Below are 24,342 nucleotides of genomic sequence, written 5' to 3'. Positions count from 1 at the left end.
CCTCCTACAAATGTCCCTGCAACACATCAGCATCTGCTGTACTTTTGCTTGCATCAGTGGGGGAACTCAAGCCTTACCACCTGCAAACAAACTCCAAACAAACTCCATTCTCACTCAACGCTTTCCTTTGGGTTAGTGGTTCCAGTTCTTTTGTCTGTGTAGATGGCCTTAATAACAGGGGAAAAGCATCTTAAAAGTGTTGTTATCTTTCCAGAAATGAAGGAAGGAAACCCAAACCCAACAAAGTTTCTAAAACCGTGGTCTTTAGAGAGGAACCTAACCCTGTGTGCAGTTTCTTCTTACTGGAAAACATGGGCATGAGGGTGTAATGCACAGAGTCTCTTCTGCTTCTTGTGCAGTGCTGCTGAAACACTCAGTGACCGTGTTTCTCTCCTAGCCCAAGCAACATTCTGCACGTCACCAAGCCAGAGCCTGGTGATGCGGAGAGCCTGCCAAAACCTCCTGTTTGTTTCCTGGCACTTTCTGGCATGGGCCTACCATTAATGCATTGACTTGAGCAGCCAAATGACTAGAGGGTGTCCATAGGGATGGAACCTCTCCTTCTTCTGACCTAGACAATTTTTCTTTGGCTGCAAAAATGGGAAGCTGAAATTTTCAGACTGCTGAGAGACGGAGCTGCAAGTGGCTCCTGTGTGCCCAAGCAGGCATTTTCATCCCAATACATTTGTGCAGGCATCTTAATGTGTCTGTGTTGAAGAGGAGATTGTAAATGTTTGTTTCCCTACCTGGGTATTAACTGATGGATTTCCTTTCTTTTCTTCCAATTCCCATTGTTTTCAAGAACAGCACAAAAAGCTTGATGAGTTTTGTTCTAGGGCACGTGCGCTTAAAGGACCAACAAGCACTGCAGAGATGCCTTTCATGTACTAACCCTTGAAATTAGTTAGTGTAGCAAAGTCCCTCTTCCAAAAACCATCTCAAGCTGGCATGAATCCTCAGAGAAGCAAATGTCCTTTTGCTGATGTAGTTCCCACTAACTAGGTCAGGCAATGAAATCAGCTGCCAAGGCAAGATCTGCAGGATGGTGGAAAAGCTGTGGCTGCATCGGGGTTTGGGTTTTTGGTTGGTAAAGGAAAGTCATCTCTGGGTCTGTGCCAGGGCAGAAACTGCCACTGAAGAACAGAGGTTAAACAAAGGGATCTGGGAGAGCCTTAGAGATGTGAAAGCGGGAGGTGGAGCCTGGTGTCTCCTTTCTCTCCAGGCTACATACCTGATAGCCACAGTAGGGACTCCACAGCTGCGGCAGCCCAAGCTCCTCTCGGCTTTGCTGCGTGACTTCCTGAGCTGCTGCCTGCAGACAGACGAGGAGCAGCGCTGGTCTGCCAAGGAGCTCCTGCAGGTAAAATGTGAAGGGGCTGCAGGTGAAACAGGCTCTGAGGGATGGGCTCCTCCTCCACTCAAGCCCAAGGCAGCAGATGAGCCCCCTTCCTCCTCACCTCCACTCTTGCTGCTCTTCAAATGAAAATGGTGAGGAATCCTAGACTGGGCTGGGCTGGCAGGGCCCTGTAAATGTCCTCTGGTGCAAGTGTCCTGCAATGAGCAGGGACATCTTTAAAGAGATCAGGTTGCTCAGAGCCCGTTGCCACCGGAGCCGGAATGGTTGCAGGGATGGGGCACCTACAAGCTCTTGGGGCAAGCTGTGCCAGGGTGGCACCATGCTCCGAGTACACAAGTTCTTCCTTAGACCTACTCTGATTAGATGCCCTTAGTGTTTAAAAATATTTGTCCATATCCTATTGTAACTGGCCCTGTTAAAAAAGATGTCCCCCACTTTCTTCAAAGCCACTCTGAAGTCTTGGAAAGTGGCAATAAAGTCTCCCCGGGGCCTGTTCTTCACAAAACTGAATAACTCCAGCTCCCTCTGCATTTCCTGTGAGGAGAGGTGCTCTGTCCTCTGACTGTGTCTGTTGCCCTCTTTTGTGATTTTGTGGAGTGTTCAGCTTTATCTAATGGCAAAAGAATTGAAGTAGAGCAATGCAGCGTACAGAGACATGAAATGGTGGTGGAGGAACCCAAGGAAGCCAGTCCCAGCCTAGGGGTCAGAGATTTGGCTGTGGGCAGGAGGGGCTGTGGGGGGCTCCCTGTGAGCCTCTGAGGGGCCCTGGTTGGTGCCCCCCAGCCCACCCTCAGAGGTTTATGCCATGCAAACAGGGACAGCTGGGAGGGTCTTGTCCCAGCCCCATCTGCTGCCTGGCGCGCTCAAGCAGACGGGAACTGTGCCAGGGTTACTGGCAGGTTGTGTGGCAGAGAGGGAACTGCAGGGCCCAGTGCCACTGGGCTGGCCCTGCTGGGAAGGAAGGTGCCATCCAGCACACGAGGGGCAGGGCATGGAAAGGCAGACACTGCTTTCTGTCCCTGTGGGAATCAGCACAGTGCCTGTCTTTCAAAGGCAGGGACCTATGTGAGTCATTGGAGTTTCCTGAAAGGAAGAAAACCCAGGGACAGAAAGCGCCATTTCTAGAGCGCTGGCAGGGCAAAAATCCCAGCATGATGAAGACATCAGAATAAACAGATGAGTGGGATTCTGGGCCAGGTTTGCCTGTGATGGCAAGGTCTTGCACATTGGGGATGACTGGGGAGCAGATGGTCCCATTGCTCCTCTTTCTGGGTCTTTCCAGGAACTTGATGTATCCTGATTGAGTCCCTGAAGCAATGAGCTTGGAAAGTAATGGTTCACTGTTCTTTGTTTTGTTTTTTTTTTTCTTTTCCGGTGGACAGCATCCATTTGTAACTTCAGCCAAGCCACCATTCATCCTGGCACAAGTCATCAACTCAGTGAAGAAGACGAATAACCCTAACCCTAAACTCTAAACCTAAAACCTAACCCTAACCTTAAATGCTAACCCAAACCCTAACCCTATCCCTATCTCTATCCCTTACCCTTTCCCTTACCCTTTCCCAAACCCCAACCCTAAGCCTGAGCCAAAGCCTAAACCTAAACCCAAACCTGAATCTAAGTCTAAACCTAAGCCTACGCCTAAGCCTAAGCCTAAGCCTAAGCCTAAGCCTAACCCTAGGAGACGAGAACATAGCAATCATGTCAAGATGTTATCTCTGTTACCAATTTAGAGTAGGATTGTAGAGTAGGGTTGCTAAAGAGACTTGTAGCATAGAATTATAGATTAGAGTTGTAATTAATAAAGTTTCTGAAACATCAACTCACTTGGAAGATTCTCCTCCTTCTGACCCCTTCAGAAAATTCAATATTTTTTTCTGAATTACCAATTGTTTTTTATTGGTACTAAGTCACACATATGGCTTTTTTTGTATGGTTTCATAAGTGAGGGGGGCTCCTCTTCATTCATCCTCTCCAGACCGCACTGCCTTTGGAATATGACCCACTGGCTGGTTATGGCACAGCTGTGGTATTTCTAGTTGAGGCAGAAAGGGCAATGGCATTTGAAGGCAAAACCAAAAGAAGATTGAGGTGGCCTAAACATCTTGTGCAGATGCAGGCCTTCAGCTGTGACTGGAGAGCAATGGGGTTCCTGCCACTTGGATTTGTATCCCTAAATGCAATAATCTCTTTGGCTGGAGGAGAGCCTTGCTCAAGTGAGAAAGCAGAGAGATCAGAGAGGGTGCTCGGGAAGGTCTCCTGTGGCGCAGAGCTGTCAGCGCCTGTGAGGTGAGAGCGGGCCCGGCCTTGCCCGGGCTGGAGCCCCAGCAGAGCCCCGGCAGAGGCTGGAGCAGCCTGAGCCCCGGCAGAGGCAGGCTGGAAGGAGGCCCTTGGAGCTGCAAGAGGCAGCAGCCGGGCCCTGGGTGCCTCTTGCTGGGAGCGGGCGAATCCTCCGCTCTCAGAGCCCAGGTGGCAGCTGGCTGCTGCCGAGGGGAAGCGCAGCCGTGCTGGGCACAGCCCGGCCTGGGGGCCATGGCCGTCTGGAGCGTGCCCAGGAGCAGAGAAAGGCCAAGGGCAGCCGCGGGCCGCTGGGCTGCCTGAGGATTCCTCCTCTTCTGCCGGCTGCCCTGCAACTCCTGGCAAAGGCCAGCAGTGTGTGCAGCACTCTGGGCACCGGGGCAGGGAGCCGGGCTGCTCGGCAGGCTGGAGCACAGGGCAGCTCCTTCAGGCCCGGCACTTGTGCCAGGGAAGCGAGGCCAGCGTGAGGCAGGGACAGCTTGGCAGGGCCCATCTGCAGGAGCCAGCGCCTCACGCAGCTCTGGGAGGAAGCGCCTGCAACCCTGCAGTTCTGCACTGAGCCAGAGCAAAGGTGTGAGATGCAGAGTGTTTGGCAGAAATATTCAGGCCCAGCAGGCCAGCCTGCTTTGTGCTCTGTGGTGCACAGCAAGCGCTGTGCAATGCAGCTCTGAGCTGCTGGGAGAGAGGCAGTCGGGGATGTGCCTGAGGTGAGTCAAGGGCTTAGCTGAAAATGTAATGAGGATAATTGAAAAGTGCAGATGGTTCGAGGCCCAGCTGGGAAGAGAATTGGGATAGTAGAAGATTGCATATTTTAGTTAAGATTTTAAAATGAGGTAAGAAGCTAAGTTAGTAATACAGGAAGCACAAATCACGTGCCTTAGTTAAAGAGTACCAAATATATTAGGAACATAAAGCTAGGAGTGACAGGGATAGAGGAAGCAATTGTGAAGAAGCTGAGACCATAGAAAGACCTTGCCTTAAGAATAATTGAACAGTTAGGAGAGGCTTGGACCATGAGCAGCAGGTCAAAAGGTCTTGCCAACTGGCCATGGGAGGAGAGTTCACCATGAGGAAGACTGCTTTCTTCCTCCCATACAACCACTCCCTCATTTCAAAATCCCACCAATCCACTTAAGGGAATACAATTGCGCAGCTGTAATAGATATTCAGCTGATAAAAATGCGAAGCAGGCAGGTAATAATTATGTATTTTGGGTCCTTAGAAACCTAATGTAAATCCTTTTCTGTAGAAATAGAGAGCAGGAGTCTGCAACTCCTTGCACATGTCTTTGGAAACTAGTTCACATGTGACCACGGCTGCAATAAATACCCTTCTTTTCTACTATAATTAGTTTAAGAGTCATCTGTCCGTGCTTCAAGGGTTTTGCTGGAGTAGTGAACTGATTTGGATAGGAGCAGAAGAGTTTCAGCAGGCAATTTTTGGAAGAGATGGAAGGCTCTTTTGACTGGGAAAGAGGGTAAAGCCATTTGGAATGGAGAAAAGATCCCAAAGTCCATCCAATTGTATCTTTGTGTCTGAATTGAAATCAGAATGATTATAGATAGCTTCATGCAATTTGTCTACAAATTTATCAAAGTCTTCATTCTTTCTTTGACAAATCTGTGTAAAAGACATAGTGTGTATCTTATCTGGAAGTGCAAGAAATGCATTACATGCTAGTTGTTGGCTCATCTGTAAGACTTGATCAATGCTCCTAGCCTGGGCAGTGGCAGTAGCCCCGGGCCCTTTGCCAAGTAACTGTTGTGCTGTTAAACCATACAGAGGATCACCCTGCACTCTAGCTCTTGCAGCTTCTTGAGCACACTTTTCCTCCCAGCTTTTATGAAACATCACCTGCTGATAGGGTGGCATTCTAAGTCTTATTAGGGTATGCACATCAGCTGGAATTAATGCGTTAGATGGAAAAATATACTGCAGAAGTGACTGTGCAAGTTGGCATTTTCAACCAAATTGTGAAAATGCAGCTCTCATCTTTTCTAAAATCTTCCAATCAAAAGGTTCTCAAACTCTACTTGCAGCATTAGTTACTACAAGCAAAGCTTCTACATCATTGGAGAGAAGAGTCCCTTCTACAATAGCTTCTGCAATAACTTTTTTCTACTTTTGTTTCTCTTTGGTGGAGATCAAGCTTGGCCTGCAATTCCTCAGAAGGGATTAGGAGGACCATGCTAATTTGGGAAATTGACACTGTTTGCCCCTAGTATTCAACAGATGCTAGACATCAGGCACAAATTCCAATGTCCAAAATGTAGTGAGCATCTATTAGGCTCAGACTGCAAGGATAATGTAGAATTGTGGAATTGACCTTCGGTTATCCTGGCATCACTTTTTACACCAGGATTAGCTTCATCACTGGCCCTTACATCATTCAAACGATTGGCTTGTTGGACAGGAAAACAAATTAACATTACATCTGCAATCCGGAATGAGCTTACCACTGATGTAGGTAGCATACACCACGCTATGTTACAGGATAGGACTGCTATAAATTTTTTGTTGCTAGCACAAGGAGATGAGCGTGAAGTTTTTGAAGGGATGTGTTGCATGAATCTCTCTGACCACTCTGGATCTATTGACAAGAAATTGTCATTGCTTAAGGAGAATATGAAAAAGCTCACGGTGGTTGAGAATTCTTTTGATGAGTGGCTAAAGTCCTGGGGAATAACAGGCTGGCTCAAGGATTTAGTACCCTTTGGCATAATGATACTTTGTCTTCTTTTTTCAATTCTGCTTGTAGTGCCTTGCTGTGAAGAAAATAATTGAGCGTGCTTTTAAATCAGTCTGGCTTGTGCAAAAACAAAACCAGGGAACTGTTGAGAGTTTTTTGCAGATTGAGGAGTTCTTGCTAGACAAGGGCCATATTCAGCCGATGCACAATCCAACCTGCTTGTACTAATGGACAATGGACACATTCACAAACAATGGATAATGGACATATTCAGAAATGGGGTTGGTATATCCTTGAGAAAAATACAAGAAGAGTCATCAGGACTCAGCAAGTTTGACAGCAAGCTTGGGAAAGAAGGAAAAAATTGAACCATGAGTGGGCCAGAAGACAACAGCAAGACGCGTGAAAAATTAGGTGATCCAATCAGCATTCTCTTTTAGATGTGTAAACAGCTAGGATTATAATCATGTATTAGCTAGAGACACGTGGACAGTAGAGATGTATTATAAATATAGTCTTTTTAGGGATAATAAATTTGGCCTCACTGTATCATATTGGTTGTGGTGTGATATCCCTGAACCTCCGCACCCTGCACAAGGGCAGCTGGGGAGGCCCAGCCCGGGCAGCAGCAGAAAGGAATTTCCCTGGCAGGGCAGGGCTGTGGTGCAGCACGTCCCCAGCAGGAGCCTGGAGCAGCCCAAGGCTCTGTGTGGGCAGGCAGGGGCAGGCAGGAGGCAGAGCTGTCAGCAAAGGAAGGGCCCAGCCAGGTGGGGCAGCCGGGGGATGCCGACAGCCTGCAGGGACAGAGGCGCAGGGCAGGGACACCGTGGGACAGCCGGGGCTGCACAGGGCACAGGGATGGGCAGCAGCTGCGAGACAGCCCTGCCAGAGCCAACATGGGCAGCACTTTGGCCATGGCTGCTGGGCCTGGGCCTGAGGCCACGATGGGACAAGTGACCCTTGCAGGCCTGGGGCCTCATTGCCTCCTCGTCCCTGCTCAGACGCCTGGCAGGGGCCGACATGACAAAACTAAGCTCACAGATGTTGCAAAAGCAGGGGAAAAAGTCAAGGAGGAAGACACAACTTTGGGGGCAAGATATGAGGGACATGGTATGGACACTTCAGAAAACAACCAAAAAAAAAGAAAAAAATCGTTGCCAAAGTCAAAGCCATCAAATGGAATGGCATGCCATCAAGGGCAGCGACATGGACCAAAGATTTCCTCTATTGGTCCCCATTGAAATCGCCAGATTCCTTTCCCCTTCCCAAAAGGAAATGAAATTTCCTTTCGGGAAGGGAAAAGAATCTTGCGAATCCCAAAAGAAAGGCTTACAAACACTCTGGAAAGGAGATAGTTTCAAATTAAATGCAATTTAAAAAAAGCAGAAAATCGGGAATTTTAGTGTCTGCAAAATTAGGCTGTGAGGAAATCAGCTGCATTGCAAAGGAATTGCAATTGGAGTAGAAAAGAAGAAAATTTGAGAAATTATTGAGTCTAAGAAAATGGCCCGGGATTATATCAGGTGCAGTGCAAAGGACCAAGACATGCCAAAACTAAGCTCACAGATGTTGCAAAAGCAGGGGAAAAAGTCAAGGAGGAAGACCCAACTTAGGGGGCAAGATATGAGGGACATGGCATGGACGCTTCAGAAAACAACCAAAAAAAGAAAAAATCTTTCCCAAAGTCAAAGCCATCAAAATGCAGGCAGGCCATATGCCAGCAAGTGCAGGCACATGTAGCAAAGCTTGCCAAAATTGATCCCCACTGAAGGCCAAAACAGAAAAGAAGGAGCTAAAAACACGCTGGAATGGAGACACCATCAAAGGAATTGCAAGTGGAGGAGAAAAACAGAAAACTTGGGAAATTTAGTGACTCTAAGAAAATGGCCCAGGATTACATCAGGTGCAGTGCAAAGGACCAAAACATGCCAAAACTAAGCTCACAGATTTTGCAAAAGCACGGGGAAACGTCAAGGAGAAAGACCCAACTTAGGGGGCAAGATATGAGGGACATGGCATGGACACTTCAGAAAACAACCAAAAAAAGAAAGAAATCTTTCCCAAAGTCAAAGCCATCAATGGAATGGCATGCCATCAAGGGCAGGGACATGCACCAAAGATTTCCTCTCTTGGTTCCCATCGAAATCGCAAGATTCCTTTTCCATTCCCGTAAGGAAATTTCATTTCCGTGTGTCCTCCACGGGCCCCGGGAGGAGCCGGGGCCAGGGCCGGGGCCGGGCTCAGACCAGGCGGAGGCAAAGGGCGGCGATGCTGCCCTGGCCCAAGGCACTGATGCTTGCCCGGCAACGCCACCGCCAGCACGGTCAGAGCCGGGTGGAGGCGAGACCATGGCGGGACGGCCGGGGCCGGGCACGGGGCAGCCCCGCCCGGGGCTGGGGGCGGGCCGGGGGCATGGCCCGGCCCGGAAGGGGAGAGGGAGGCGGGGAGAGGAGAGGGACGCCGGGCAAGGGACCCCGAGAGAAGGGTGCCCGACAGCGGGAAAGGGAGAGTAAAAAAGAGAAAAAGAGGAAGAAAAAGAGAAAGAGCATTCTAAATTATCTGTTTTGTCGCTGCTTCTGCCACTGCTACCGCCGCTGCTGCCGCCGCTGCAACTGAAGCACCGGGGCCGTTCGTCCCCGTGTCCGTTCCCCGCTCGCCCCACGAGCCCCACGTTCGAGCCCCGCACGCCCCGGGGACAGCCCCTCTGTCTATCCAAACACGGGAACTTTGCGGCCTTGAGCCCACATGCAGAGCCCCGACTCCTGCACGCTGGCACAGCGATCCCCTCGCTCGCTGCTGTGCATTGTCCTTGCCGAGGGTCAAACACTGCTGGGCCACCTCCCCTTGAGGTAGGATTCCTACCTGACCCCAGCACTGCACTTACACCTCCAGTGTTGCCTTCCAGTAAAAACAGGGGAAGGAAAACTGTGTGTGGCTCATGCTATTTTAGAGTGTCTAAAAATCACTAAGTCACTGATCTTAGAGGTGCTGTGCATCTGGAATTACTGGGATGGAGAAGTAGTGTAACATGGAAAAGGGGAGCATAGAAATAAATAGAGGAAAACATCTTGGATTGTTTCTTTCATTTCCATTTCACATCTGGAAAGCTGTTTCAGTTTTCCAGGAATCTTCTCCTGTCTGCTCTTCCCAAGAATCTCTCATGGAGAGCAAGGTCAAGCTTCTGTCAAAGATTTCCCACCAGGAAATTACGCCACTGGTACAATTTTCATGATGACTGTTTGTGCTGGCTGAGGGCAAATTTTGGGAGGAAACCTCCAAAAGGGGTCCGCCTAGAAAGCAAGTTCAAGCGGCCTCTCCCCATACTAGTTTAGGAAAAGACTTCCCTTGAGAAAAGTGAAAAAAACCCAGTCTATTTAACAAGTAAAGTATTCACAAGCATGAAAAATGAATATTAAATAAATATTAAATAAAACCTCTGACAGTGCTGAAGAGATGGCAAATTCAGGAAGTCCTTTTTGTGGGTTGTAGTTGGCTCCCTCAGTCTCTTCTAAGTCCTTCTGGTGCTGGAATGCAGCGTCCCAGAGCTCGGTGTGCCACAGGTGTGAGCTGCCGGTGTTTGTCTGGGTTTTCAGTCCAGAGCAGGTTTAAACAGTTCCAAGAAAAAGGAAAGTCACAGTCTGAGGAACTTCTCTTCCTAGGCTAGCTAACACCACATTGCTAGACCTGGGCTGTGAAGGCATCAGGAAATTTCCAAATCTGGGCACTGGCAGTCCCAGCAAACACCAGATCTGGGTGGAGTCATTGCCAGCAACAGAAATCTGCCAGATTTGGGCTCTGCTGGCACTGAGAAATTTCCAAATCTGGGTTCTGGTTTCATGAAACACAAGATGTGGGGGTGGTGGCAGACCCAGTAGCAGGAAGCTGCCTCGGTATTACTGGCACCTGAGTGGGTCGCTGAGGGTGAGAGATGGACGGTGAATCTTGTTTCTTGATCAGAAGGCTGGATTTATTGATATATGATATATAATACATTATGACTATACTAAATAGAATAAAGAGAGAGAAGTTTCAGATGCTGCTAAGCTAAGAATAGAAAGAAAGGTTCTATAAAAAAGTTGTGTCCAGGGACTCTGTCCCTAGCTTGTTCCTGTGATTGGCCTTTAATTATAAACATGGGAACATGAACCAATGACAGGTCAAAATAGGTGCATCCTATTGCATTTCACAGCAGCTGATAACAATTGTTTACATTCTCTTCTGAGGCCTCTGCCTTCCAGAAGAGGCAGAAATCTGAAAGAAAGGATTTCTGTGAAAAAATGTCTGCGACACCTCGGCTTTTGGATTTCTGTGCCAGCAAATTGCTGCACTTGGGCTGTGCCAGAATAGGGAAATTTCCAGATCTGGGCACTGGCAGTGCCAGCAAACAGCCCATTTCAGGCTCCAGGCTCCAGGAATGACTGGATCTGGATGCCTTCCTCTTTTCTTTCCTTCTTTCCTTCCTTCTTTCTTGGGATCCTGCTGCCAACAAACTCCAGATTGGGCAGTGTTGGCAAGGGGAAATTGCCAGGTTTTAGCTTTCTTTGCCAGTAAATTCTGGATATGGGTGGTGCCAGAAGAGGAAAATTTCCAGATGTGGGCACTGGCAGTGCACACCAGATCTGAGTGGGGAATGTGCCAGCACTGGGAAATTGCCAGATGGTAATTTTCTGTGCCAGCAAATTGCTGGAATTGTGCTGTAGGCCCAGGTGGCCAAGAAGGCCAATGGCTCCTGGCCTGGATCAGGAATGGTGTGGCCAGCAGGAGCAGGGCAGGGATTCTTCCCGTGTGCTCAGCACTCCTTGGGCAGCACCTTGAGTGCTGTTTGCAGTTCTGGGGCCCCAATTTAGGAAGGACATGGAGGGGCTGGAGTGTGTCCAGAGAAGGGCAATAAGGTTGATGAGGGATCTGGAACACAAGAGCTGTGAGGAGCGGCTGAGGGAGCTGCTGGGGTTGTTTATCCTGGAGGAGAGGAGGCCCAGGGCAGACAAGGTGGTGTCAGGGCACGGATTGGACTTGATGATCTCCATAGCCTCTTCCACCCTTGCTGATTCTGGGATTCTCTGAAAGAATACTTGGAGCAGTTTCACGATGAGCCCTGGGCCTCCTGTTCAGAAGCTCCAGCAGCCCAGGTCCCTCAGCTTCTCCTGCCAGCCCCAAAGCCCATCCTGTCAGTCCTGCAGAGCCTCTGCAGCTCCTCCTCACTGCCCAGAACAGGGAGCCCCAGAGCCAGACACAGCAGCCCAGATGTGCCCCCCTGGCCGGGGGTGCCGCTGGCAAGGGAGCAGCACCAGGCACTGCAGGAGCCTGCAGACAATTGATCTGAAGGCCAAAGCTCCTTAGCTCCTTCTGAAAGAGCAGGAACAGTTCCTCATTCCAGAGTGATGGAATGCCGGGCACCGCAGCTCCGGGTGAGGACTGGACACAAGTTTGCTCCCACTGAGTGCTGTGATGGGTTCTGCAGGAGCTCTGGGCTCCTGGGCTTGCCAGGCACAATGAGGAGAGAAGGAGCCAAGTGCACTGATGTGGGAAATGGATATGTAGAAAGTTTTTAGGACCTAATAGAAGGCCCACACAGTATGAATCTGTATATAAATCTTGAGACAAGAAACGCTAACTTAAAAATTTCCATGGAATAGGACAGATATTGTTGAGAGAGAAATGGAGCTGGAAAAGTTTCAAAAGATGGCCTTGCAAATAAGATTTTGGAAAAACAGAGCTATGAAAGATGCATTGTAGTGGGACCCACAAAGAGTATTTTTAAAGAATTGGCTTCAAGGCATCTACAACATGGCATGGCAAAAGGCTGATAGACCAAGAAACGCTTATAATGTATTATAATTAGGAAGTAACTGACTTCTGATGGTGACGGCGTGAATTATAACATCTGTATTGTCTCACCATTCTCATGAGACTGAAAATAGAATAAAAGTTTTTAAAACACCTCTCAATTGCCCCATCTCTAGGTCAAGAAAAGAGTATTATCCAACACACTGACACACCTTTGCCTCAAGCATAGCCCAGCCTGGACCAAACACACTGAAAGGTTTCCCCTTTGGCCCATGTCTCGAAACATCAGGTCTGCTGTTTGACAACTCAGGTTGGGTTTGTGTCAAGGAGTTCCCTCAGAAATACTGGGTTTGTCTTCCTCTGTGCCTTCCCCTCAGCAGCCTTGGGGATGCTCCTGTGTGAAGCCATCTGTCTCACACAGTTTGAGACAACTTCAAACAGGATATTGTGCAATAAGTTGTCTCCTCTAAAGTGTGCCAACAATCCCTTTCCAGCAATAGGAAATTATTACTAATGGATGGAAGTGGAAAACCCCCAACAGTTTATTATCAAACAGAATCCCCCCATGACACACGTTCCAAGAAGGCGCTGGGGTCTCTCTCGGAAGAACAGGAGCTGTCACGGAGCAGTTCCAGCAGCTGATGGAAGCTCGGGGACTCATCCGGTGTCGGCTTTCTCCCACGGCAGAGCTCCATGGAGCGGGCAGGGCAGTGAAGCAGCTGGGCTGGAGCCCCTCGCTGCCTTGTCTCCCCGGCGTGGCTCAGCCCACAGACTCTCGGGCTGGGAGCGGGGCCGCTCCGCTCCTGCCGGCACCGTGTCCCTGGGCTTGGACAAACAGTTTCCTGCCAGGAGAGCCCTGCACACTGCTCCACAGATCTTTCATAAAGGCCCAAACCAACTCCAAACACTCTGTCTGCAGCAGCTTTTCACAAAGGGCTGCAGCAATCCGGGACAGCTGCAAGTGAGTGTCGGAAGGCTCTTGTCTTGTTCCTGACAGCAGAATTCTTGATGATCTGATGCAGTTTTATTCAGATGTAACATGAAAGGTGAGGTTTTTTTGTTAAAATATTTCATGATGAGTAACAAGCCTTGGGTGCATGAGGTACAGGACTGACATGCCAAAGCATGAGCATATCCTCCAAAGTGGCCAGTTTAATTGCCCATTTTATTACTCTTGTATTTACTCCACACTAATAAGGAAAACCAAGCTCTGCTTGGAGGCAAAACAGGCATGGGATACACTACAGTCCCTTGCAGGCTCAGCAGGGCTGGCAGTGACAAAGCAGGCCGTCTGCTTCATTGTGAACCACTGCAGAGCTGCATCCCAATCTGGTTTAGGTAGCGTGGTATTATTAAGAGGTCCTTTTCTGCATGAGACCCAAAAAGGAGATCCCAAATGATCTTCATGCAAGCATGCAGTAAAGAACGGCTCCTGCTATCCTAAAAAAGCGTTTGCTTTGGCCATTACACTCTTCCCATTCATCTTTTGATGCAGACACTTCAGGTTTTCTCTCACACCCCTGCAAGGCTGGCAGTTGCTGTTTCCCATTTCCTGTTCTTCCCTAGAGATGGTGCAGTGGCTGCTTTGAAACAAAAAGCCCTGAGATCTGGATAGTTTGAAGGAGCATGAAATGCTAATTAAGTGCTCATATTGGTAATACCCAGGTCTGCACTGCCCAGTGCTCTGAAGCAGCAGCAGCAGGACCATGCATCATTCCTGTTGGTGGATGTTCATGTTTCTGGTGTGCAAGAGCAATGACTTTGAGGAGGGACAAAAATGCCCCTCTTCAAACACTGGCTGTGCAAGGAGATGTGAAGTTTCACAGCCTTTTCTAGGATATTTTAGAAAGATCTAAGTGAATATTGTAGCATGGAGTAGGTCCCTAAATTTGTCTCCAGAGGAATCCCCAAAGGGCACATTAACTCTGCTGCTGATGGCAACCCCAGAAGCTCATGGACCAATTTTCCCTGCAATGTGCCTCCCTGCCTGGGGTTTACTAGGCCAGGACTAGACCCAGAGCTAAGCAAACACATGCAGCCAGGTGACATTGTGTAACATCAGAAGCTGGCAACTGTGGAGAGTCTGGTTCTAGCATGGCATAAAGAAAGAGGCCATGAAGGTATACAGTTGAGGGAAAAGTAAAAGGTAGTTGTAAAGCATTTCCCAGGCTTGATCCTATAAATGATTAGGCTCTCTCAAGCACCACTTGTTAAACAATAAGGTTCTCAGACAGTCTTGCCATAACAGGCAAACATTCTGTCCTTGGGCTCTCTGAGAACACTGATCCTATTTTCAATAGACAAACCACAGGTATTTTAAACAAAAGGAGGGGTTAGAGTTTTCTCTGTAACCTATCGTGAGCTTGGATTTTGCAATATGCATGAAGTTAATTAACACTGTTATATAAAGTGGCTGATTGATCAATAAATCGAAGTCAATGCTGATCAACGACAAGGTGGGTTGGCTCCCTTTGCTTTCAACAGGCAACCATGAGGACTTTGCTGCCAAAAGGTTACAGTTTGCACTGGGCCCAAAAGTGTTTTTCCCTAAGGCAAAGCAAACTGAAATGTGAAGTTTAAAAGGTTCAAATGACTATGAAAGGAAACTGCAGAATAATTTCTGGAAGTGCAGCATTGTCAATGATCATGCAGCCCACCAAGAGCTGGAGCTGAATCCAGAATTGCTTCTTCCAGCTGTGCAGGAATTCATTCCACTGGCAAGCACTGGTCCACGGGAACAAATGATCCCCTAGCTCTGGGCTGAATGGCACCCAGGCTGCAGTGCAGATTTGAGGAACCCTTGTCACTTGTTATTGGCCTCCCAGGGCACTCATCCTTCTGCAAACAAGGTGCAAACAACACAGCTGCACTGCTGTCCCAGATAAATATACATGTGCCAAAGCAGTGCATCATTTCCCAGTGAAATACATGACTTCTTCTTACCTATGGAATTGTGATTGAAGACACCTGTGAGCCAGATCTGTGGGAAATTGCAAAGGAGCGAAGCTTTGGGCACACTTCTCTTGGTTTCTTTGCTCAGGACTTTGGTGAGCACAGAACACACCTAGGTAGAAAACCTTTGACTAGATAGGATCTTTTGGATCCATTGTCCCCCAAACATGTCAAAGTGTGGCCCCGTTGTAATGCCAAGTAACAACGAGCAGCACAGATGACACAAAGAAAGCATGGCCAAAGAGGAAGAGGAGAGGCCCAATGAGGAAAGGATGTGGTGAGACACTGGCACACCGAGTGAGCTGCACTCCCATAATCTCTAGGCTAGCAGGTGCTGGTCTCACATTCTCCTCTTGGTTTATTTAAATTTCATTTATTTACTTACTTTTTTTCATCGTCAAAATAAAATATATACAATTAAAAATATGTCATCAAATTTTAAAGATACAATCAAAACACATTCATTCAGAACTGTATCTAAAGATCAGAACATATGTACAGCAGTAACTATGAAGCCTAACACATCAATCCCAATCTGCAAACACTCTTCATACAGGCGGCAGCTTCTTCCTGAGCTTGGCGGACAGAGAGCTCTTCTGGAGGGGAGGCAAGGACTTTGTGGGTGAGGGAACATCTGAAGTGTCCAGAGAAAACTTCTCAGTAAGACTGTAACCAGTCAGATCTGCAAAATGGAGACACAAAGTTTAACAGAGAGGCAAAGTTTAGCAGAGGCCACCATGCAAACCTAAAGCATCTGAAGCTCTGCATTTCATGCGACACATTTCCTGGAGATGTGTAAACAGCTGCACAGGGAAACATGCTCCTGCTGGCAGACACTGAGGCAGGCCAGGGCAAACCCTGAGCCACTTGCCCAGAGCTGGCACAGGCACAGCCTGGCCTCTGGGCTGCCCCGGGACAGCAGGGAGCCCAGAGCCCTGTGCTCCCCAGGAATGGCTCAGCTGCACACGCACCCTCCTGCTCCTCTGCCTGCCCCACAGCTCAGCAGCCCCACAGCTCCAGGGGCACTGGCAGCAGCACAGCTCATTGCAGGGGCGCATGCAGGGCACAGCTGTTCCCTGGCAATGTGCACAGCCTCTCTGGGCTGCCACAAGGCCCTTCCTGCCAGCAGAGATTGGCCCAGCTCCCCCCTCACCTCTGCGTGCGGCTGAGCCATGATTGCCTTCACCTTGTCATTAATCTGGAGTTGCTCCAGGCCCCCATGCCATGACTAGGAAGGGCAATGGAGTGAGCGGGGCAGATGCACACCCTTCCTTAGGATTTTGTCATTTTTGGCACAGCTCAAAAGGCAAATCCAGAGGTGTCTAACTCAGCGCTTCCTCAGCTTTCTGGAGAACATCTCGCCTTCACCAGCCCAGCATTTTGGAGAGGTTTTCCCGCACATGTGGAGGCTTGCTGGCAGCACATTCCTTCAGCTGGGTGCCCATCACCTTGCAGAGGGCAGAGGCCAGCTTGGTGGCCACGGTGCGGACGTTGGCGCTCCGCACAGGCAGCGCCTTGTTCTCCAGGCAGGACCAGAGCACGGGCAGGGCGTCGCGCTGGGCGACTTCAGGGCTCCTGGCATGAACCCCTTGCACAAGCCCTGCCGGGACAGAGACACAGCTCCTTACCCACCAGCCTCACTGCAAACAGGGATCCACCTCTGCTTCTGCTTCTTGCCAGCCTCTCTGGCCAAGAGCAGCAAAACAGCACCCAGAGCCCCTTGGTCCAGAAACGGGCAAAGCAGCTGATCATCCTGGAAACAGAACCACCCACCCCTCAGCACTAACTGCTGCAACCAGAGCCCTGTCCCTGCGGCAGACTTCCTACCTTTACTAAATTATTTCACAATCTCTGCATGAACAATGAATGAAATGTCCAATTGCCTTTGATTTCCATTAAGAAGTTGTCTAAACCCACACTGAAGATTTGGAAATGCACCATAGAGAGGAAATGGAGAGATTTCTAATAAAACGGTTGATTCCATTTTTGTAACTTTGATGCCAAGTGCCAAATGTCTAATCTGGCTCTTCCCTGCGCTCAGCGGCACACAGCAAAGGGCAGGATTAGAACACACCTCAAAACTCCAGCCCACCAGAGATGGCTGCTGCCTGACAGCTGGATGAGAAACATCAGTGGCCAGCTGGGGTCTTTGGCAGAATGCTTTTGGGGCTTCCAACAAAGAGCTGTTTCAAACCTCAGGGTGTCTTACAGAATTACCCAGACCCCATTGCCTTGGCATTTGGGCATCTCCACATTTTAATGCCATTTCCCCTCTCAATCTTAATGGCATTTTTTTCCTATAATGTCCACTCAAATAGGGGCATAGAGAAGGAAAAATGCTACACAGGGGACTGAAAGGTAACCAAAACACGAGTGTTTTCTCACATTGTCTCTGAAATCTCTCTGCCCATTTTCCTAACTGAACTGTATCAAACATAGACAAAAGCTTACTACCAACAGGCTCCTTGCAACAGGCAGATTTGGCTAAGATATGAAAACCTGAAACGCTCTGGAGACCATTGTTATTTTCTGATCAGACAAAATGTTATCTAGCAGCCACTTAATATTCTGTGGTGGAAGAGACTTCATTTTCTCTATGCTGTTAATCCACCAGCAGACATCAACATTGAAAGAGCTCCTGCAAGTACCCAAAACCAATTCTGCTAAGCAAGAAAGGGTTATGGTACCCGTTTTAAAATGGGAATTCATTTCAGTTTAAATGCAATTAAAGACATCGGTGACTACTGAATGTGAGGAACAGCTAAATCCGGTCCTGCTAAATCTCAGAGAGAACATCTGCTCTTTCTAAAGTAGTCCTAATTTCTGGTTAATTTCTTTATTTGAAAAAGAGATCAAAAGAAGTGCTAAACTAAATTCCCTATTGCTGGAGATCTACTTTATTCAAATGCTCTTTAAAGGGCCTTTGACATTCCCAATCACTGAACATGCCCTTTTGAGATTCCTAATGAAGACACAAAGTGTATTAAACCTTACATTCAAAGAAATTGGCATAATTAGTGGATTTAGCCCCAGTTGAAGCAAGGCTATCAATCATCTTCTCTGCTATATATTGAGATTATCCTTTTTCCATTCCTTGGCCCTTGCTGACACAGCAAGCTCCTCTGAGGAATCAATTATCAGCTGCATGTGTAGCATTTTGGGCAGCGCTGACACAGGCAGACACTGTTTGCACACCCTGAAAGGCTCAGTCCAAGGCCCCTCTGACAGCACAGGCAGGGAGCCTCAGCACTCTGCTTCTGTCCCTGTGCCCCAGAGGCTGCCTTGCACTAAACCCGTGCCTCTGGTACCTCTGTTGAGTTCTGGCCTAAGCTGGGACCCCCAGGCCCTGCACGGTTCAGCCTCAAAACTTTCCAAGAGACAAACAAGAATTCTGTGAGGACAAAAGAAACGGATGCCCTGAAACAGCATTTGCCACCATTTCCCCTCAAAGATCACAGATGTCCCTGAGCTCCCCAGAGAGGAGCCAGCTGGGGCATTTTTAGCCCTCCCTTTGCTGGAGGTGGTTCTGAGATGCCCCAGTGAGAGCTCAGCCCCAGGCCGAGCGCCGCCCCCATCTCAGGTGCTGCCCAGCTCTGCAGCAGCCAGGGAAAACCTGCCCAACCCACCTGCCTTGGCCATGGGGCAGCAGGGACAAGCTCAGCACCTCCTGGTTTGGAGGAGCTGCTCTGCTGTCTGCTCACAGGCATTCCCTGTAAATGCTCCCTGGGAAGAGCTCTGGGCTCAGAAGGGGAGGCCAAACCTGTGATACGCTCGGTGACATCCAGCAGGGCTTGGCCACTCAGGTGATTCCATTGGTAGCTGAACTCTTGCAGCAGGGACACTTTATCTACAAGGGAAACACACGTTTCTGCTCACATTTCTTAGGTCATAGGAGAAAGGGCAGGGCCAACCCCATTTTAAAAAATAAAGTACATTTCTGCTGGTTTTTGAATCCTTTTCTTCTTTCCTTCCAGCCTGCTTGGCAGGGTTTTAAGTTCCAAAAGAAAAGCTCTCTTTTCACATTTGTAAATCCAAAGTTGTCTGCTGTAGCAGGAGCTGTGTTAAAACATTTCACATCAGGGACCTCAGGAGTTCAGTCACATGGAAGCAGTGAAAAGGTTTTGCATCCCAGAGCACAAAGGAAGAGCCCCATACTTGGGTCACAGAAAGGCACTGAGTCAGGCAGTTCCTGAGTTCACAGAGCAGCTGGGGAGGAGAAAGTGGAAGCTCCCCTTGAAGACCTGCCTCTTCAACACTCCTTTTTTCAGGCATATTTCCCCAGTGCAGCATTCTCAGAGCTGACATAAATCTGTGTGGCAAAGGAATTTAGAGCAGCCCTTGCCTATGTAGTTAATTGCTGTGGCCATCTTGCCCCACGCAAAACAACACGTGGAACAAGACATCATTGACAGCTGGGTTTATACCTGTTTGATATACAGAAATGAACTTGGTGAATCATCAGTTCCCCTTTGAATACAGAAGACAAAGAAGAAAAGTGGAAAATAGGCAGCTAATGCCTCTAATGTAGAGCCTTGCAGGTGGCTGCTCTGCAGAAGCTCTGATGGGTGAGTGTCCCTTCATGCCAACAGCAAAGCTGTTCACTTGGGAAGTCAGACGGGGCCCAAGCAAACTCCAAACCCCCTTTGCCCCTGAACTGTAGCAGAGCTGTAGCCCAGGACTTGCTCTTCAGACAAGCAGCACAGAGCCAAGGGCTCCTGGGACTGTTGGGAAATGCTGATCCCATTCCAGCCTGTTGGGGATGGTGCATAAGGACTGCACCTGCACAGCCTCTGGTGGGTGTCAGCTGGAGGGTTCCACAGACAAGAGCAGCTGTCAAGGCACTCAGTGCTCTCTTGTGCAGGAGAGACAGAGACGAAGCTGAGGAGAGTCCCTGCCAGGGCTCAGCCTTACCCAAATGAGCAATGGATTCTCCCAGTGCTTTCACAGCTGCCCCACCAACCCTGGGATCCTTTGAGTTCAGGCTCTTTGTTATTCCTTCCACCAAACCAATGATCAGCGGGTTCAAGGCATCTCTCAGGGCTCCTGTGATTTCAGCCAGCACGTCCAGCACCCTCTGCTTCACTTTCTTGTGGCTGTCAGGTATTCTCAGGACAAAATAATCAAAAATCTGTGAAGAGAACAAGCAAGGTGAAAGCTGGATTCAAATGCCCCTGTTTGATGAGTGGCTGTAGCAGTCAGCAATGTCAAAGATGAAAGTGATTCTTTCTGTCAGGTCAGCACTCGCTTGCACAATTCATTGTTTTCCTGGGGGCCACTCACTGGAATGGTGGCACAGCCTCATGCTGGTTGAAAGATTTTCTTCTGTTTTTAGGAAGTTTGGCTGGGGACTGAATGGTTCCTATGGCATTTCTCTCCATCTATAAATCATTAAATCAATTCCATTTTTTAATGCTAAAAGAGTACCTTTGCTTTGAATGGAAGCAGATGTTTACAATGCCTGGTTTTCTATACAGTTGCCTCAAGTACTGAGGGCAATTATGATTTTGCCATGGCTGGAGGAGATCTAAGTTTTCTTTTGTTTGTCTCAGAGCCAGTGTCTGGAGAAGTGCAGGGCCCTGATCAACTCTTCCAGGATCCTGGCCATTTCTCTAAGTAGCAGGTGGACTTCTGAAATGTAATGTGCTGTACAGCTCTCATTAGAGCAGGTTCAGTCCTTTGACAGCCACATTATCAGGCACCTTTTCCTGGAAAAAGGGAAAAAGCAGCTACTGGGAGGAGAAGGCAGAGATGAGTCCTTAGCTGTTTTCCTCCTTTTCCAAAGAGAAAAAAAGACCCCCCAAAAAGGGTGAGCACTGTCTTTACCAAGAGGAGTAGGAACAAGGATGGAAATGAGTAGCCAGAGCTGTGCCTATGTAAGACAAGACGGAGTGTATAGAAGTGTTCTTAAATAAAACAACTGGGTTTAAACCAACCCAGCCTGATACTTCTCTTCCCTATGCAAACCCATTTTTGGTCTAGAGAACAATTGCCATGCTTTCAGGGGCTGGATTCCCTTCACTTCACCCAGCTGCGAGTAGGAGAGAGCAGCAGTTACACCAGAAGAAAATTCTGCCATCATCTGATGAACAGCATCAATAGGCACCTGCCAGACAAATACAGCTGGACTGAAATGACTTGTCCTGAAGCCTGGACCTGAGATACATTTGTCTGGGTGAGAGGGACCAGCATGTCCCAAACAGCCAGGACTGAGTGCCAAGACACACTGAATTAACTTTGCTGCTACAGGCTTAGGAAATGAGCTAAAGGAAAGGAGCAGTGAAGATACCCTACATACTTGGGCAATGTTAGTGGAGATGAGCTGGGGGCTGGTTTTGCACAGGTCTCAGAGGAGTTCCACTCCTTCCATCCGTGCCTGAAACCCCTTGGCTTCCAGGAGATGGTGAAGCTTCTGGAGCAGCTCCGTTTCTTCCACAGCTGGAGGTGACGTGACCTGGGCTTTTGCACGGGGTAGGAGGTGTCCATCAGAGGGAGATTTCACCCTGGAAAATAAAACCAAATGAGGCCCTGGTGGTGATAATTATCATAGCATCCCCATAGTGGAAATAATTAGCATTGACTCCATGATTCCAGAAGGCTGATCAATCACTCTATTATACTATACTATACTACACTCTACTATACTATACTATTCTGAAACTCCTCGCCCTTACAGACAGTCTGATACAGACAGACCAGATTGGTCAATTGAATCCAAAACACCATCACCAGTGCCCAATTAAGAAATCACCCTTTGGTAAACAAATCTCCATAACACATTCCATGTGTTCACAAAAACAGGTGCAGCAAGTGAAGATAAGAATTGTTTCTCATTCTTTTCTCTGACCTTCTCACAGCCTTCCCCAGGACAAGGCCTGGCAAAGTTGTGCCTGCTGCTCTCTATGGAGACAGCTGCAGCCACAGACAATACCTTCAGTTAATTGTGAGCAAAACGTCTTGAGCAGCTTTCCTAATTATGTCATTTCAAGCTGGAAAGTCATGAGGGTCTAAAGAACAACATGGACCTCATGATAATCATTACAGGAGACAATCTGCCAGTGACATTCTCACCACTGCTCACTCAGGAAAACCAAGGATGAGATGCATCTGATCTATTTTCAGATGGCTGCCAGGGCACACAGGTCACATTGCTTTGTGGAGAAAGAGAGACACTACTGCCAAGTTTAAATGCCTCCTCATATGGGACGTGTGTGTCTTAGAATAAGGAAACTCATCACTCTGGAGAAGTGTCTCTATAACCAGGCATAACAATCTGGAAAAGTAGCTCAGATGCATTCTGAACAGATAAACAGGGCCAAATTTGAAGGATTCAGAAAATCAGTAAGGGAGATAAAAACAGAAGCCAGACATCCCAGAACTATGCTCACATTTCATTTGCTTCCCTGGAGATCAGATGCACAGCTTAACAACCCCACTGGGAACAATTCTCCTGATCAACCTGTCTCTTCCATGAGCACAGGAAGATGCCAGCTGTGCTGCTGGGACATGTGGTCACTTTCCTGCCCCTGCTGAGCAGGACAGAGCTAAATAAATCCCCTCTGCTATCAGAGGAGAACAGGTACAAGCAGCTCTGCAGCTGCTATGAAGAGACAGCAAGGAGCAAATTCCTGTCTTAAATGCTGATTGCAGCACAGGGGGAGACAAACCAAACATGCTGTCCATCAAGCAGATTACATGAAGGACAGGAATATCAAGGCAAAAAGTCCACATTCAGACACCTGTTGACTGAAGTTGTTCAGGAATTGCCTTACTCCTTACTACTCAAACTTGGTACTGTTTGAGGGTAAGAAAACCATGATTCTGCCAGGCCAAACCACACGGATGAGAACTGCATCTTTGTGGAGTGGCATCTTGCTTCCAGACTGAGATTTCTCATCAAAACAACCCATCTGAAAAAGACTCCATTCAGGTGAAAAAAAAGCCCTGTTTGAATTTACTTGTCCCAAGTCAGGCAGCAGAACCTTGGCTCTCTCCCAGCCTCCACAACACTGCCCTTGCCATGCACTGGATCGTCTGAGCTGCCACCAATGGGTGTCTGTTTGTCTCTCCATTTTTGTGGACACCCCTCCAGAGAAGTTGTGTTCAGCACAATGCACAAGTAGACATTTTTTTTCCTAGAGTAGGGAAAGGAAACAATCTGTGGCATTGGTCATCTCTGCCAGACAGTTTTTCCTGAGGAAGAGGCATGTAAAGCTTGTCATGTGTTTGTCACATCTGACAAAAGTGCTCAGCACCGTTTGCCAGCAGACAATGTGGCCTGGGGCTCCTCTGAGCCATCGTTCCTCTCCTTCACCGGCTCCTTGACAGATGGGCCTTCAGCCTTCTGGTTTTCCATCCCGTACAAAGACACAGAGAAACCCCATCAATCTTTCGAATATAAATCAGGAAATTCCCTGTTGAAAACACAAGTTAGAACGAGGATCACTGCTGCCAAGGCTTTCGGAAACATTTCCTAACTTACAGATGGAAACAGACCAGAGATTCAGTGATGCCAACTCTTTGTTTTCAAAAGCCCAAGGCAGGTTGTGGGTGCTACCAGTCTGAGCAGCAGTCTAAAATCCCAAATTCCTTAGTCTTGACCATAAATGGGAATAATGTAAACTGGCAGGCAACAAGTGTTTGTGAAGGAAGCAGCAGAACAAACTAGACTCTTTTGGGGGTTGGCCCATTGTGTTGGAAGTTGATTTGGTTCAACACTCACTCTCCCTGTGCCTGCACAAAGGCAGGCTCCCTTCTATAATGTTGATAAAAAAAAATAAAATCCTCCCTCAAACAAACAAAGGATTTTCCACTGGATGCTGCTGAATTCACCAAGCTCCTTCCAGCTCCATAGGGCTGGACAGCAGGGCGGTATTCCCAAAAGACAGACAGTCATTGTAGTAACTAGGATTGACCTGGACATCTTTTGTAAATTTGGAAATTTTCTTGGCACTACTACTTCCAGTGTCCTTTGCAAAGACTCTATTATCTTCAGAAGCACAATTCTCACTTAATTGCTTTACAGGGGGCAGGGTGGGGAGAGCATGGTGGGGGCTAATGCTTAAATGTAAATCCATTTTCTCCTCTTTCCCTTTCCTCTTTGTGACTGATATTGAAAATATTCAAAACCCCACTTTTTCCCTAATAATATCAGTTTCTTTGTGGTCTGCTGATGACCAGGCTGAAGATTAACAGCTCATTCCCAGGAGCAAAATGATTCAGCAGAAGAGGAATGAGCTAAAGACAGATTGGGTATGTTTGA

This window comes from Ammospiza nelsoni, chromosome 22 (genome assembly GCF_027579445.1).
Source record: "Ammospiza nelsoni isolate bAmmNel1 chromosome 22, bAmmNel1.pri, whole genome shotgun sequence".
NCBI classification, from domain to species: domain Eukaryota; kingdom Metazoa; phylum Chordata; class Aves; order Passeriformes; family Passerellidae; genus Ammospiza; species Ammospiza nelsoni.
The sequence above is the reverse complement of the archived record's forward strand: the minus strand, read 5'-3'. Positions refer to the sequence as shown.